Genomic DNA, 16,190 nt, shown 5'->3' with positions numbered 1-16,190 from the left:
AGCCCTATCAACCACGTCACGGTTTGCTCCCTCCCCTCCCACACTCGACGAGAGTTTCTCTCCCTCCTTAGTTCCCTTTCTCCCTCCCGAAAGCCAGATATGTTTCTCCCCCTCCCTCACATCCCTTTCTTCCCCTCCCGAAAGCCCTCACTTGAGTCACATTCTTCCAACGTCCTCACCCTAGCAAAAACCCTCTCATGATCTCACCCCTCCCAACCATCACCCTCATTCTCTTTCCCTCCCGAAAGCCCAACGAACACTACCTCAAGTCGAGATCCCTCAACCCCGGTATTCTCTCAGCCCTGAAAGGCTAGAAGAAAAATTTATCATCCTCACCCAAACAATCTCTCACCCATAAAACCCTAGAAAAAGTTCGACCCCTCACCCGAGTCCAAAGAGAACCCCCTTTAGAGCTTCGAGCCCCTCCTTCACCCCCTTCAGTGATCGATGCCTCCCTCTGTTGTCATCTCCATCGTGGCATTGCTTTGTTTCTGTTCAACTCGCTTGCAGGCTAAGAACTCCATGCCACTTTTCTGTCTTTGAAAGTGTTGTATGCTTTTACAGGTTATATTTGTGATGGTTTGACTTGGTTTTTTTCTTTTAAAATGTGTCATTTCCTTTAAAAACTATTATGCTACCGATCGAAAAACAAATTATACACTTTGCAATACACAACTTGAGATCCTTTATACATTACTTGAAAAAACAGAGGTCGTAACATTGGGTCTAAAAAGGGCGGTGAATGAGATTTTATATTAATTGAAACATAGAATCTCATAGGATTTATCATTATTTCAAGGAGCTCCAATTGAAAATTTAATTAGTCATTTTGGAGTATGAGGCCATATGTGTATCTTGGATTTTGCTTGGGTCATTACCAATAGTACAGAGCCAATCCCCACTAAAAGTGGAGGACTTGAGCCTTGCTACTACACAAATGAGCTATGAGGATATCAGGGATTTGAGTAGGAGAGATTGTAACACTGAATTCAATATAGGAAAGATCAGGTTTTCCCTGGGTCGTTATAAAAGCATTGTAGAATTGGAATCAAACATTGTTGTTTATGGGTTATGCTAAGTGTACAAGTTGTTTATGTTGTCGGAGGAAATGCCCTATGGCTTCATGTTTATGCATTCATGAAGTAAATTTTAGTTTTATATGCTAACTTGGGTGATGCTGACAATGGTAATTGACCTCCTAGCTCCTTGTTGAGGCATTCAAGGCAACTCTAAGATTGCAATGGTATGGAAGATGGTTCCAATTTTTCTATGTCCTATATACTTGGGACCTTTGTCTATTTTATGATCAACAAAATTTTATTTATTGATAAAACAAAAAAAATGTTAGAACTTATTATGAAATGACTACCATGGATGCTAAAGAGAATTTGGCAAAGCATGCTTGTGGGTTGCAAATGTTTATCATCTTTTTATTTAAATAAGAGGATAAATAGTAGTTTTATTTTGTTGATTAGCAAACCTTTCTTGTTTGTGCATAGCTGCATATATGCCTTCTTTGATTGAGAGGGCAAAAAAGTGCCTAGACTTTTCAGCCAGTGTTTACATCATGCATCTCTTCATATACATTGTCTATGGAGGTTGGCCTTCATCAATAACCTGGTGGGTTCTAAATGGTACTGGAATTGCAGTGATGGCTTTGCTAGGTAAATATCTGTGCATTAGATGGGATTGCGAGAGATTCCCATTACACAATACCATTCAAGTTAAGAAATTTTCTTTTGTACATTACTTGTCTAGAAAAATTCTTTTCCCCTTATGTGTTTCATTGCTGTTAAAGTTTTATGTTAAATCTGTTCCTGTTTATACAAAGTGGTGGTTGTCGACTACTCTCTTGCAATGATGAATTTCCATAATCTATATGTAAAAGGGGTACTATTTTTTGAAGTGTAAAAATATAGGACTTCATTGAACTTTGTAATATTTTTTGTTTAATTGTGAAATGTAATGAGGAGTGCGTCTTATTGTTCAGGATTTTTGGAATGCATCATGCTTAGGTACCGGATGCCTTTTGCCTTTCTACTTTAGAATGCCTTGATGTTTTACCTTATTTTCAAGCTCCTTTATTCTATTTTAGAATGCATTCTTTACGGGAGAAACTCCAGCTAATGAGATGATCAAACAATCCCATGCCTCTTGTCATGGTCTTTGGATAAATATATGCTAACGCACGAATTGGTGAGTAAATGGGCAGTTGGCAACCATAAGAGGAGACAAGCTATCTAGAACTTGATCAATATCAATGAATCTGACCAAATAAACAGAGACAACTTGCCACAGGTATCAAAAAAGAAGAAAAATATGTCACAGGTTTGTCCCCTAGTTACATCCTTCTTTTCATTCAAATCCAATAATCAGAAGATTCAGAACCTCATTTCATTGTATATAAATAAAGCCCACAAAACCTCATTCCATTGCATATAATCAAAACCCAATCTCATTCAAATCCCTCATTTAACTGTAATAAAATATAGTTTGGGTTGTCCAAGCAACACCTTAGTCCATTGCATATAAATAACATACTCCATACTTCACAAGTATTAATTAACACTTACAACTCAACATACAACTGTGGAAGGAAATACACCAATTCAGTTTTCAAAATAAAACAACAAGAATGTATTGTACTTCCCTAACTTGAGTTTAAACAAATACAACAACAAAGACAAAACCAACAGCTAAAGCCATTATTTGGCTGCAACTATTTCCATAAATCTTCAGTCTTGGAAGTGTCCAAAGTGCTGTTCAATCCCATTTTTGGATATCCATCATTATTTCTGTAGAAAAAGTAAAGAAACATATAAATAGGACTGGATTAAATTTCCAGTAACAAACAAAAGCATGTCTTACACTTCTTGAAAATATTACACTTGATTTAAATGGAACACTTCCATTTTTACAAAAATGCTACACGCTCAATCTTCCCTCATGTATGCTGAAAGCATCCCTCCTCTCGTTGCTCATTATGTGGTTTATACATGTACCAACAATGCAAAAATCAAATGCACGACCATCTAAAATAAAATGCTAACTAAACGAGTCTAACTAACAAACAGCAATATAAATGCACGGCCATAAAAAATACTTCAACCAATTTCTGAAGATATTAAGTCCCATTGGGCATGCACAACCCATCCTGAATATTTTAAAATTCTGGAAAAATTAAACAAAGACATTAAAAATGGAACAACGAGAAAAAAGATCTAAAAACATGAAGCATATCACACCTCGTCATTGCCAGGTGGCGTTGGTCTTGTGATAGTACTACAATGGGTTGGGATAACAATATCGTCAACAATATGACCAAGTTGTGCTTCTGAGACCTCACCATATTGTGAGTATTCCTCAAATATTTTCTTACACATCTAATTTGACAAAACAAAAATACACTTTCATTACAAATTAAGAAGCATGCACTATACCATATAGAGAATTACTCGTCCAAAATTTACTACCTATTTACATACATAAACAATGTATTAGCTAAATGACAAGAATATCAAATATTACGACAGATTCAAATAACCAATGTGAATGATGAAGAAGGCCTCGGTTTAAAAAGCCGGTGCTGGTCTATAAGTGCCACCAATCTTTATAGTTGATTTAGTTATCTGTATTGTGATTTGATTTTTCTGGGCGCCAGATTATTTGGTGCTGCATTCTCTCCATTACAGGAAGGACATGTTCTTGATTTACATAAAGGAGTTCTCTCCTCTCTCCATAATGCATTGGATTCAAGTTTGATAGTGATGGTCATGATCACAAATTATTGCATACCCAAGAAAAGAAAGAAATGGGTACAAAAAAAGTGAAAGAATCATCATTGATGATTAAGCTTCATATTTCATCAGGATAATGAAATTTTTTGGGTTTAGGATTTTGATGAAATTAGAAGTGATCTTAGTTGAACAATCAGTAATCATGAGGATGAAGTACTTTCGTTGTCATTAATATGCAAGTAATTCAAAATTCTGGTTAGTGAAAGTAAAATGACTTTTGATGAAAAATTCTGAAAACAAGTAATTGGCTATTGCCCATTTCTAATGATTGGAGGAAATAAAGTAAACTGACTAATTTTTCAAAGGCTAATTCGTAGTGACATTTCCAGTGGTTTGAAATTTAGTGCATTTTGATATGTTGTCAAAACACACTGAAAAAATTTCAAAAAAGTTTTCATTTATGTAATTATTCAGTCTTTTTTTTTTTAATCTTTTATAAGATGTAAATCAATGTATCTAAACTTTTACAACTCAATTAAGATCAGTTTCATATAAGAATTACAAAAGCATTTCAAGTGATCAGATCATAATCATATAATCAGCATGCTTGCAACCGCAAATCAAGGGCACTGGAAATCCAACCAAGCCCATGGCTATAACCATGGACATAATATAAGCCCACATTCAGATTTCAAGTAAAACAGCCTACATGGCCACCTGATCTAGAAGGACAGAGTTTCAACCCAAACATCCTACCAATATTGATAGCCTACATGGCTTTTGATTTAGAGTTAAGATTGTGATCATGGATCGCAATGGTCGATTCCTCTACTTCTTTTTAAAAAGAAAAGAAAAGAAAGGAAAATGCTAACTAGAAAATTAATAAATAAATAGAGAAAAAGATAGTTCTTAGTTACATTTGAGATAACAACTATATCCTTGTATGAAAATAGATCAACAAAATGTGAGCAGCTTTCTTTTACTTAGATGTACTTCTTCATCATGTTTTTGAAGAAAACTTTTGATCATTTATCCTTGTACGGGCAACGTTTATTTCTTTTATGAGATTAAAGCAAATTAAATTGGAGTGTTAAAGAATAAGCAAAGTAAAGTATGTATGTCACAAAACAAATGTAGATTCATTTCGTGGTTGATTTTAAAATAAGCATAGAATGGCACCATGGTGTGTAACCAAGTTTCTAAGATAAGTTAATGCTGCCATTCTGGTGCAACTGAAATGACTCCAAAGTATTTTGTGATTGTTTAAAATTGAAAGCTGCTTCCATCATGTCTAAGATATTTGTCATTTGCAAAAGCAAGTTGCTCTCCCTTTCCAACAAAGCAACCTCCAATTTGGACAATGAAGATGATACAAAGGGCCAAAGAAATAGATCTACAATTGGTTTGGTGAGAATAACACAATCTTTTCTACCTTGATTTATAATCGCTTTGGTTTGTGTACCTTTAAAATAATTTTCTTTGATGATGTGATTTTAAGTCATCTTGTCTTACATGTTCGCCTATAGTTTTTCTAATTTATAAACTAGTTTTCCATTTATGATCATAGGAAAGAGTTGCAATGTCACCATGCCTCTAAATAGTTATGAAAACAGTAGGGTCAAGCCACTTCTAGATCTTTTTGCTATCTTGGATGTATGGTTCTGTTTAAAGGAGCTAGTAAAATGTATAAATTTTAGTTCTTCAAGAATTTGAGACCATGCTTATGAACCTTATACCATGTTGTATATCAAGCTTCTGAAACTCTTTCTGGTATATTCCCTCTGTGTTTTCCCCTTCCAACTAGTTCCAGCCAATAAATCTTGCTCATTTCAGATGTTATCAACAGTAAAAAAAATTAGTGGCATACATATAACATCAACCCAAAAATCCCACAAAACACAAATCAAACAAACATCAAATCGCAAATCCATAAACGCATAAACACACAATATGAGTAATGCTAGAAATGGAGAGATGACACCATAAACACACAATAAATGCATAAACCCTGAAAGATGACAAACAATGGGTCTCGACAGCTACAATACTAGCGGAGGACTGAAGCCTTGTGGAAATGGTGAAGCTGGAGAAACTGTACGAAAATGGTGAACCTAGAGGAGAACTTTTGTTACACGGTGCCGAAGTGATGGAGCCATACAATTCCGAAGTGATGGAGCTACACGGGACGAGCAGAGGGTGAGGCCAGTGAAAGGACACAAGCTGGGGGAGTGGAGGAGAGAACGTGGGGGAAGGATTTCTGAAGAAGTGAAGAAGAATGTCGCCGGGGGGGGGGGGGGGAATTGAAATGAACCTTCTGGCACGTTTTCATTTAAAAAAAAAAAAAGAAAAAAAGAAGCCACGTTGGCTGGAGTGCGGACATTGAGTGAACAGTGGGTAGTTGAATGGCAACCTTTTATATCTATTTTACAATTCATTTTCATTTTCAAACAAAGTAGGCTACTCTGTTCAAAATAAATCTTAATATTACAAAACCTTTTATCATTTTTCTATTAAAAATATATTGGATATTTATAAATAGTAGTGAAATAATTTGTAAATAATAGTAAAATAATAGAATAGTGTGTGAATAGTAATAAGATAGTTTAAAAATATCTTAAAACAGTTGTATTTCCAAACAAGACTTAAAGGTTTCCTTCCATTGATTATACAGTTATATATATGTGCAACTTTTTTTAAGAACATAAAATATCACAACTCTATGTGTGTTTTTAAAAACTCAAATGCTACAGATACAAATGGATTACATAAAACTAAACTCACAAATTGGCGTAGCTTCATATGATCTGTTCGATTTACGTTACAATCTAAATTACCACATCAAGCAACGTCAGTTTGTAAATTTATTTTTATATAATCTATTTATGGCTAAATTATTTCTCTTATATATATATATATATATGTAAGAGTTCTTCTACTCAGCAGTCCTACACCACACACCAGAGATGTTACCCTTACCCTACAGGGCGGGATAGCTCTCTGTCTCTGTCCCTCACCCCTGCATGTGCGGGAGGTGGGGTTTTGCACCTCGTTATCCGCCCTCTGCTCTGCGGGGTATCCAGTCCAAGTACCACGTAAGGGGGTGGACACTCCATTGATCTAATTTTGGGTACCAAAAACCAGATAGACTCAATGTGACCTCATAGAAAAGCTTAAAAAAAATCTACAAAAATAGCAACAATCTTCCAATTATCATCAATAGGCTTCCCTAATCCCCTGTTGTCATCAAAATATTTAACATATTGAATGTCTTCATCACCCAGTAATGCAAATGCCGCCTTATATTCTTGGATCGCCTCCAATATTAAGAAGGTTGAATTCCATCTTTTAGGAACATTAGCACAAAGACCCTTCTTGAATATTATGCTCACATTCCTCATAGTAGCCTTGAATTTCTCCAATCTAGCAAGAGAATATCTCACAGTCATTCTGACCCTTGCAACCAAGTCATCAAGATCTCTCAAACCATTAGTGATAAATAAATTCAGATTATGTGCAGTACATCTAATATGCAAACAGTCACCACCCAAAATTGTCTTATTTGCCTCACTAAGATAGGTCTTAAGATGTCCTAAGACGATATCATTAGACGAAATATTATCAACTGTAACTGTGTGCCAACCTCCACTCATTTATTGTGACCTCCAAGGCCTTCCCAACCGTCTCAGCCTTGTGATAAAAAATTTGACAAAACTTTATAATTTTTGTGTGTAGTGTCCAATCACAATCAATAAAATGCACAATCAAAGATATGTAATTATAATTTTAGATGGATGTCCAAGTATCGGTAGTGAGGCGAACTACTTGACTCGCCAATTGGCCCTTTGACAAATCTTTCTCTTTCTTATATTGTTTTTTAATATCATTTGTTATTATGTGGCGAGAAGGAAGACTAAACTTAGGTTCCAAGTAAGTAGAATATTTTTGGAACCCTCTCCCTTCCATAAACTAAAAAGATAACTCGTCCATGATCACCATATGAGCTAACTTTCTCCTACATTTATCTAGATCATACTTAGTATACCCCTTCAACGTTAAACCCCCATTACTCCCATCAGACATTTTTTTTAGTCCAATCTCTAGTCTAAATTGACTCTTCTCTTATAAAGATTTTACTATTGAACTCTTTTTGCATTATTCTTCTAAGTGAACCTTTAATTGGGATATATCATATCTCCTATAGTAACATCCTTAAACTTTACCACAGTGGCTACACTTAGCTTGGGGTTATCAGGGTCACTACTCTCTAGTTTGGTTAAGTGATACCAAACTATAAAAACTGTTTTCTTGCTTTGTTTGGGCAAGGGGGCAAGGGAAGGGTCTGTAGGCATAGGGTTAGTGGTAGGTATAGGGTTAGGTGTTGGGGTAGGGATATGAGAGCTATCACTAAAATCTGACGTTGTAGACATTCTCCAAAATTAACAAAAATCTAAAATTAAGCAAACATCATAGCAACTGTCAAAACCATGCAACAATCACCCATGCAACCATTTTAATTATATAAGCAATCATACATTTTAATTATATAAGCTAAAACAATGTTTATAAAAATGAAAATTATACAGCATGCAAATGGGTTATTATTATGTCATATTCGGGACAGAATAATAATTACCAATATAATAAAACAAACATGTTATGTAATCAGTAATCCTCATTCTTATATTAAATGTTTTTGAGTTTGACTTTCATGATTATGTTAAAATCAACACAGTAGTACCTAAAAATACTGATCATTTCTTTCAATTTCAACTTCCATCAAACTGAAATTTTAAATACTTAAATATAATCAAATTTTCTAGAATTTTCAAATCAATTATCTAAAATGCTAATTCAAGTTAAATAAAAAAAATAGAATAATAATAATAATAAAGATTCTTCTGTATGATGTGTTTCATCGTTTTATCATGCAAATAAATAAAAAAAATAAGTGAAAGTCAGTGAGAGTTCAAGAACTAATTTAGAAACTTACCTTCGGCAATGGAGATGCAGACGGACAGCGACAGGCCTGACGGCGTACAACAGAGTCACGGACAGAGAGGGAGATTGAAGGCAATGACGATTGAAGAGAGAGAGAGAGAGAGAGAGAGAGAGAGAGAGAGAGAAGGGGAGTGGCTCAGTGGGGGTCGTGGGATGGGAGGAGGGGCAACTTAACACCCCATACCTGAACGAAGTAATTTTATGACTATGGAGTTTTTTAATATATAAATAAACATAAATATATTTATTATATATATATATATATATAATATATTTACATTTATATATATAGCGGGGAGGGGGAAAGTATGCTATGGTTGGGCCCAGCCCGTCCCCCACCTCTATTGGGAGACCAGATGCGTATGGAGCCACTCGCCCCCTCATCTGGCAGAACGGTGATCCGCCCCGATCATACGAGGGGCGGGGCAACGAGGTGTAGAGTCCCACTGCCCACCCCTATCACACACTTGTTAAAGAAAAAAAAATAAAAAGATAAAAACTAAAAATAAATGTGTGGTGTAGTAGTGCTGAGTAGAAATCTCCATACATATAAACACACTAACCTATATAATATATTAGAGCACTCTCAACGACTTATTTTAAAACATCTACATCACACACTAATCACATGATATAATTTGATTTTGAAAATAAATTTAAAAAAAAAATTCAACTCAGCAGCCGTATACCACATACTTGTTGAGAGAAAAAAAAAATAAAAAACAAAAGCACACGAAACCAAGTGTGTGGTGTAGGGTTGGTAAGTAGAATAATTCAATTGTAAAACTTAAATATTACAAATTAATTTATACAATGTGGGTTGTGTGTGATGTAAAGGCTTTTGTGTGGTGTAAAGGCATTAGGTCCCATTTAGATGTTGAGATGGTCTTATCTCATCTCATCTCAACATTTAAAAATAGCTCAAACACAAATATTTTTCAACTTTATGGACGTTTGGAAAAGTTTTTCATTTCATCTAATCTAATTTCCTCCCGAAATATCATTCAAATACAATAACTTTCAAACTAATAATTACAACCTTTTCAAACTAATCATTATAACTTTCCCAAATTTTCAAATAAAAAACACTCCAACTTTTTCAATCTCAAAACAAAAATAATATTAAAAAATAATATTATAACAATATTTTAATTTTATAATATTCTTTATTCAACTTTTTCTTTATCATTTTCCAAAACCCAATAAATATTTAACTTAAATTATCTTACTATTATTCATAAATTATTATCTTAACTTTTTCATCTAATTATTACCTAATTATTAAAATTTTCCCGAACTTCCGAACAAAACATAAAAAATAATTCAATTTTTTTCAAATTTCGAGACAAAAGTAAAATTGTAACTTTATAAATTTTTTTCAAATTTTAAAAATATATATTTAAAATTATATTATAACTTTATAATATTTTTATTCAATTTTTTCCTCTCATTTTCTAAAATTCACAAACTATTTCACTATACTATTCACAAATTTCTTATCTTATCTCAACATTTAAACAAGGCCTTAGATTAAAGTTATAATGATGTAAAATGACTAACAGTATGTCAAAATAAAATTTACATTGGATTACATAAAATATACATGAGTTAAAGTTTTTCTCTACATTTACTGTGCACTATTCATCTATATAAATCTTTTTTGTTATTTGTTTCTTTTTCCTAATTTTTCTTTATATTTATCACATTTACAGGTTTATTTATAAAATACTCATGATAAAAACTTTGTAAAACATGATAAAAAAAAAAAAAAAGTTTTTCCGTTTTTAATTTTTAATTTTTTTATTGGTCTATTGATATCATTTTGGCAACAAAGAGATGTAACAATCACGGAGGGTGGAAAAATCAATTAAAAGGTATAATTATTAACAGTTCTTCTTCTATCCACCATCCAGAGTTGGTGTAAAGTGGAGTTTGACAACAACCACTAGGAATATTACACGTCTGCCTCTGTTTAGTTGCTCAAATGAAAGCACCTACACGTGAACATTATCGAGGAGATGAAGTCACGAGCAGCGGTCACCTTACCGCCCCAATGGATAAATAGTAACTCTCGCCTGCCTCCAACACAATAGAAAATCTCAGATTTTTTCTTTCTTTCTTTTTAACTTGTCACTATTCACAAAAGAAAAATATTTTGGATCTCGAATTTGGGTCCCGAAGCTGTGTTCTGAATTTTTTTTTTTTTATTTAGTGATTAATGAAATATTTTTTAATGATGTTGTGAATTTTTTATTTTTTTTAAAAATGTTTATGATGATTAAAAAAATACATGAAAAAAAATTAAAAAAAATAAAATATACGTTCGGGACATATTTTCGAACTACTTTTTCGATAACCGTAGCAATTCTCTTCACAAAATCTTCATCTCATCTTATTCTCTAAACAAACTCTATGGCAGGTATAGGATTAGATGTTAGGGTAGGAATAAGATAGCTCTCACTAAAATCTGATAGAATAGACATTCTCCTAAATTAACAAAACTATGAAATTAAGCAAACATCACAACAACTGTCAAAACAATGCAACAATCACCCATGCAAACCTTTTTATTATATAAGCAAGCATACGTAATAGGTACAAAAATAGTGACAGATAACCCACCAAACATTTTAATTATATAAGCTAAAACAATGTTTAATGAAAGTTATACAGCATGCAAATGGGTTATTATTACGTCATATTCGGGACAGAATAACAATTACTAATATAATAAAACAAACATGTTATGTAATCATTTATCCTCTGTCTTATATTAAATGTTTTACGGTTTGACTTACATGATTAAGTTAAAATCAACACAGTAGTACCTAAAACGACTGATCATTTCGTTCAATTTCAGCTTCCATCAAATTGAAATTTTAAATATAATCAAATTTTCTAGAATTTTCAAATCAATTATCTAAAATGCTAATTCAAGTTAAATAAAAAATAGAATAATAATAATAAAGATTCTTTTATATGATGTGTTTCATCGTTTTATCATGCAAATAAATTGACAAAATCAATTGAATGTTAATTTAAAGTTTCAATACGAAATCCTAAAATCACAAATCTCACAAAAAATTAACATAAACATCAAAACACATGCACAAATTGATTCTCTACAATACACAATTTACAATCACATCCTCCATCTCTATTTAATCTCATCCTCTATAACTCAAAAAAAAAAAAATATATATCAAGGAAAGTGAGTGAGAGTTCGAGAATCAATTTAGAAACTTACTTCGGCGACTGAGATGTAGATGGACAACGACAAGCCTAACGGCGTATGATAGTCACTAACGGAGAAAGAGATTGAAGGCAACACTGGTTAAAGACAAAGATGAGAGAGAAAGAGAGAAGGAGAAGTGAAAATAGAGAAGGAGAGTGGCTCAATGGGGTTGGGGTTGGGAAGGAACTTAACACCCCATACCAAAACGAAGTGGTTTTATGAGGGGGGTTTAATATATAAATAAACATAAATATATTTATTATATATATAATATTTATATTTATATATATAATATATTTATATTTTTATATATATAATATATTTATATTTATATATATATAGTAGGGCGAGGGAAAGCGGGCTAGGGTTTGGCCTAGCCCGTCTCCCACCTCTGTTGGGGGGTCAGATGCGTACGGGGCCACCCACCCCCCGCATCTGGCGGTACGGTGATCCGCCCCAATCATGCTAGGGTAGGGCAACGAGATGTAGGGCCTTGTTGCCCACCCCTATCACACACCTGTTAAGGAAAAAATAAAAACTAAAAGCAAGTATATGGTGTAAGATTGCTAATTAGAAATTTTCATATATATATACACACTAACCTATATAATATATTAGAGCACTCTCAACGACGTATTTTAAAACCTCTACACCACACACTAATCACATGATATAATTTGATTTTAAAAAACAAATTCTACTCAGCAGCCTTATACCACATACTTGCTAAGAAAAAAAATAAAAAATAAAAAATAAAAGCACATGTCAGCAAGTGTGTGGTGTAGGGTTGGTGAGTAGAATAATTCAATTTCAAAACTTAAATCTTACAAATTAATTTATACCATGTGGGTTGTGTGTGGTATAAAGGCCTTAGGTCTCATTTAGATGTTGAGATGGTCTAATCTCATCTTATCTCAACATTAAAAAATCACTCAAACACAAATATTTTTCAACTTTATGAATGTTTGGAAAAGTTTTTCATCTCATCTTATCTCATTTCCTTCCCAAATATCATTCAAACATAAACACTTTTAAACTAATCATAACAACTTTTTCAAACTAATCATTATAATTTTCTCAAATTTTTAAATAAAAAAAACTCTAATTTTTTCAAATTTCAAAACAAAAATAATATTAAAAAATAGCATTCTAACAATATTTTAATTTTATAATATTTGTTATTCAACTTTTTGTTTATCATTTCTCAAAATCCAATAAATATTTAACTTAAACTATCTTACTACTATTCACAAATCATTTTACTATTATTCACAAAATTTTTATCTCATCTCATTCCGTTCATCTAATCATTACCTAGTTATTACAATTTTCTCAAACTTCCGAACAAAACATAAAAAAGAATTCAATTTTTTCAAATTTCAAAACAAAAATAATATTAAAAAAATATTTTTAAATTGTATTATAACTTTATAATATTTTCATTATTTTTTTTTCTTTCATTTTTCAAAACTTCATAAAACATCTTACCTCAAACTATTTTGCTACTACTCACAAACCATTTCACTACACTATTTACAGATTTCTTATCTCATATCATATTATCTCAACATCTAAACGAGATCTTATATTAGAGTTATTTTAACGTAAAAAAATGACTAACAGTATGTCAAAATAAAATTTTCATTGAATTATGTAAAATATATAGAAAAAATCTATTCATCATCTTAACTTCCATCATCTTCACATCATCTCATGATGTGGCATTAGATGATAGGTTTATAAGTGAAATGTAATAAATAATTTTCAATCACGTAATGATACATCATAAGATGATGGAAGTTATGATGATGAGTAGCATTACTCAAATATATATGAGTTAAAGTTTTTCTCTAATGTGCACTATTCATCTATATAAATCTTTTTTGTTATTTGTTTCCTTTTCCTAATCTTTCTTTATATTTATCACATTTACAGGTTTATTTATAAAACATGAAAAAGTTACAATACTATTAGAGTACTTAATTTTAATAAAAATAAAAATACTCATGATAAAAACTTTGTAAAACATGATAAAAAGTTTTTCCATTTTTAATTTTTTTTATCGGTCTATTAATCTCATCTTGACAACAAAGAGATGTAACAATCATGGAGGGTGGAAAAATCAATTATTGCATGATTGTTACATCTAATATGGTCACAGAACGATGACCATAGATCCTAAATCTAGTTTTGGCTTCCCCCTTCTCATGGTGTCTCCATTTTCAGTCTATTTTTAGTTCTCTAATCAAATTCTAACCCATCAAGAACATAGCAATGGAAAACCATCTTGGGTGAACAATAAACATGAACATTAAAAAAACATAACACATTGTTGGTGGTATAAGGTGAATCAATCCTTGCATAGTTCATGGAACGAGGTGGGCTAGGTGACGGAGTTGTCAACTCCGATGGACTGAGTTGGGGTGGGCAATTTCTTTTAGGTTGTATTTAGATGTTGAGCTGAGTTGACGTGAGTTGAGTTCTCTATAAATAGTAGTGAGTTGAGATAGTAGAGTAAATTATGTTGAGTCCACCTAAAATGACTTTATATGTATTTAGATATTAAGATCAGTTTAGATATATTTATAAAAAGTTAAAAAAATTTATGAATTCTACGTAGAAAGAGGTGTTGAGTTGAAAAATATTGTGAATTTTACATGTAAAGAAATTTTAAATTTAAATGAGTTTAATAATTTAAAAATTAGATATTTATATATTAAAACAAATTTAAATCTGAACCGAATTCAGGTAATCTGAGACTTGAGTGCAGTGAAGGAATTCATGAAATGGGAGAATTGATGTTGCGTAGGAGGGAGAAGTGATCTGAGAAGAATGGTGTAATCTAATGTGGTGGGGTCTTCCTGCATAAAGTGGAGGTGCTTACGTGACGCATATTAATTGGCCAGCGTCAACAATGATTTAACAGCAGTTCCGGATTGAATCCTAAACTAATTTGACTTTAAGATACTACGAATTTCTTATTTAATCCTAAACTAATACGTGTACAAGCGCATTCACAGTCTTATTTTTTAAAATACATCACCACCAAATTTCACTTTTTCTATTTTATATACTGATTTTTACAATATATCATACATTAACTTATCTATTTTTTCATATTATTTAAATAATCATTTTTTATTTTTTTAAATATTTCATTTCTATCAATAAATTTGCAAAATCCATATTTTCTTTTATATTTGCAATATATTTTTATATACAATGTAATATAATTCAGTCCTATACACACAAAATAAAATATATAAGCCAAAAAAAATAAAAATAAAGCCAAAATATGAAAAAATTGGATAAAAAATATTTGATATTTTTTAGAAGAAAATGGAATAAATGTGTTTTAAATGATGAACAATGAAAAAAATTTGCATACATGATGAAAATCTAAGTAAAAGAAAAGAAAAATGATCTGTGCTCCATGATTTTGCCCCCATATTTTGACCGCTCATGTATCTAATTTTTTTAATGGTTAAGGAAGTGACTATTAGTGTATTGGTTCATTTTTTTTATTTTTTAAAAGTATTTAAAGATATTTAAAAAATGTAAAAAATCAAAAGGAAAAAAAAAATAAAAAAGTGACATTTGGCCTAGGGAACACGCCCAACGGTTACCACTAGGTGGCATAGTAGCAGTCTCCAAAAGAAAATGAGAAAGTATATGAAATATAAATAATAAAAAAATGTTTACAGAATGAATAATACCCGCTACATGTAGCTGGTTAATGTAGCAAATTATATTTTAGATTTCCTTTTACATAATCGGATGGAATTCTTTTTGTGAGCATTTCTTCAAATAATTTACATTTTTTGTATAATACATAAAACATTAAGAATGCTCTAAGCAATAGAATTCCAAGGCCACATAACCATTGCTTATAAGGTTTTCCTCAAGGTAAAAGAAAAAAAAAAAAACTCGAGGCGTGTTTGAAAACACAAAATTATCAAAACTTCTCATAATTTCATCTTCAAATATTACTCAAATACAAAACACTTTTCAATTTCACAAAAACCCAATAAAACATGTACAAACATGCCCTCAATCTATTGCTTTCCGGCTACTCAAGCACATATAGGCCCAATTCTTCTACGTACAGTCGAGGGGCGCAAGTGGTGGGGAGTCGGCTGATGCAACATCAGCCAATATTAAAAAAAAAAAAAATGCATGAAATATGAAAGAAACCAAAACAGAGCTCGTTCATGTAGCTT

The sequence above is a fragment of the Juglans microcarpa x Juglans regia genome, chromosome 1S (genome assembly GCF_004785595.1).
Source record: "Juglans microcarpa x Juglans regia isolate MS1-56 chromosome 1S, Jm3101_v1.0, whole genome shotgun sequence".
NCBI classification, from domain to species: domain Eukaryota; kingdom Viridiplantae; phylum Streptophyta; class Magnoliopsida; order Fagales; family Juglandaceae; genus Juglans; species Juglans microcarpa x Juglans regia.
This window is presented reverse-complemented; position numbering follows the sequence as displayed.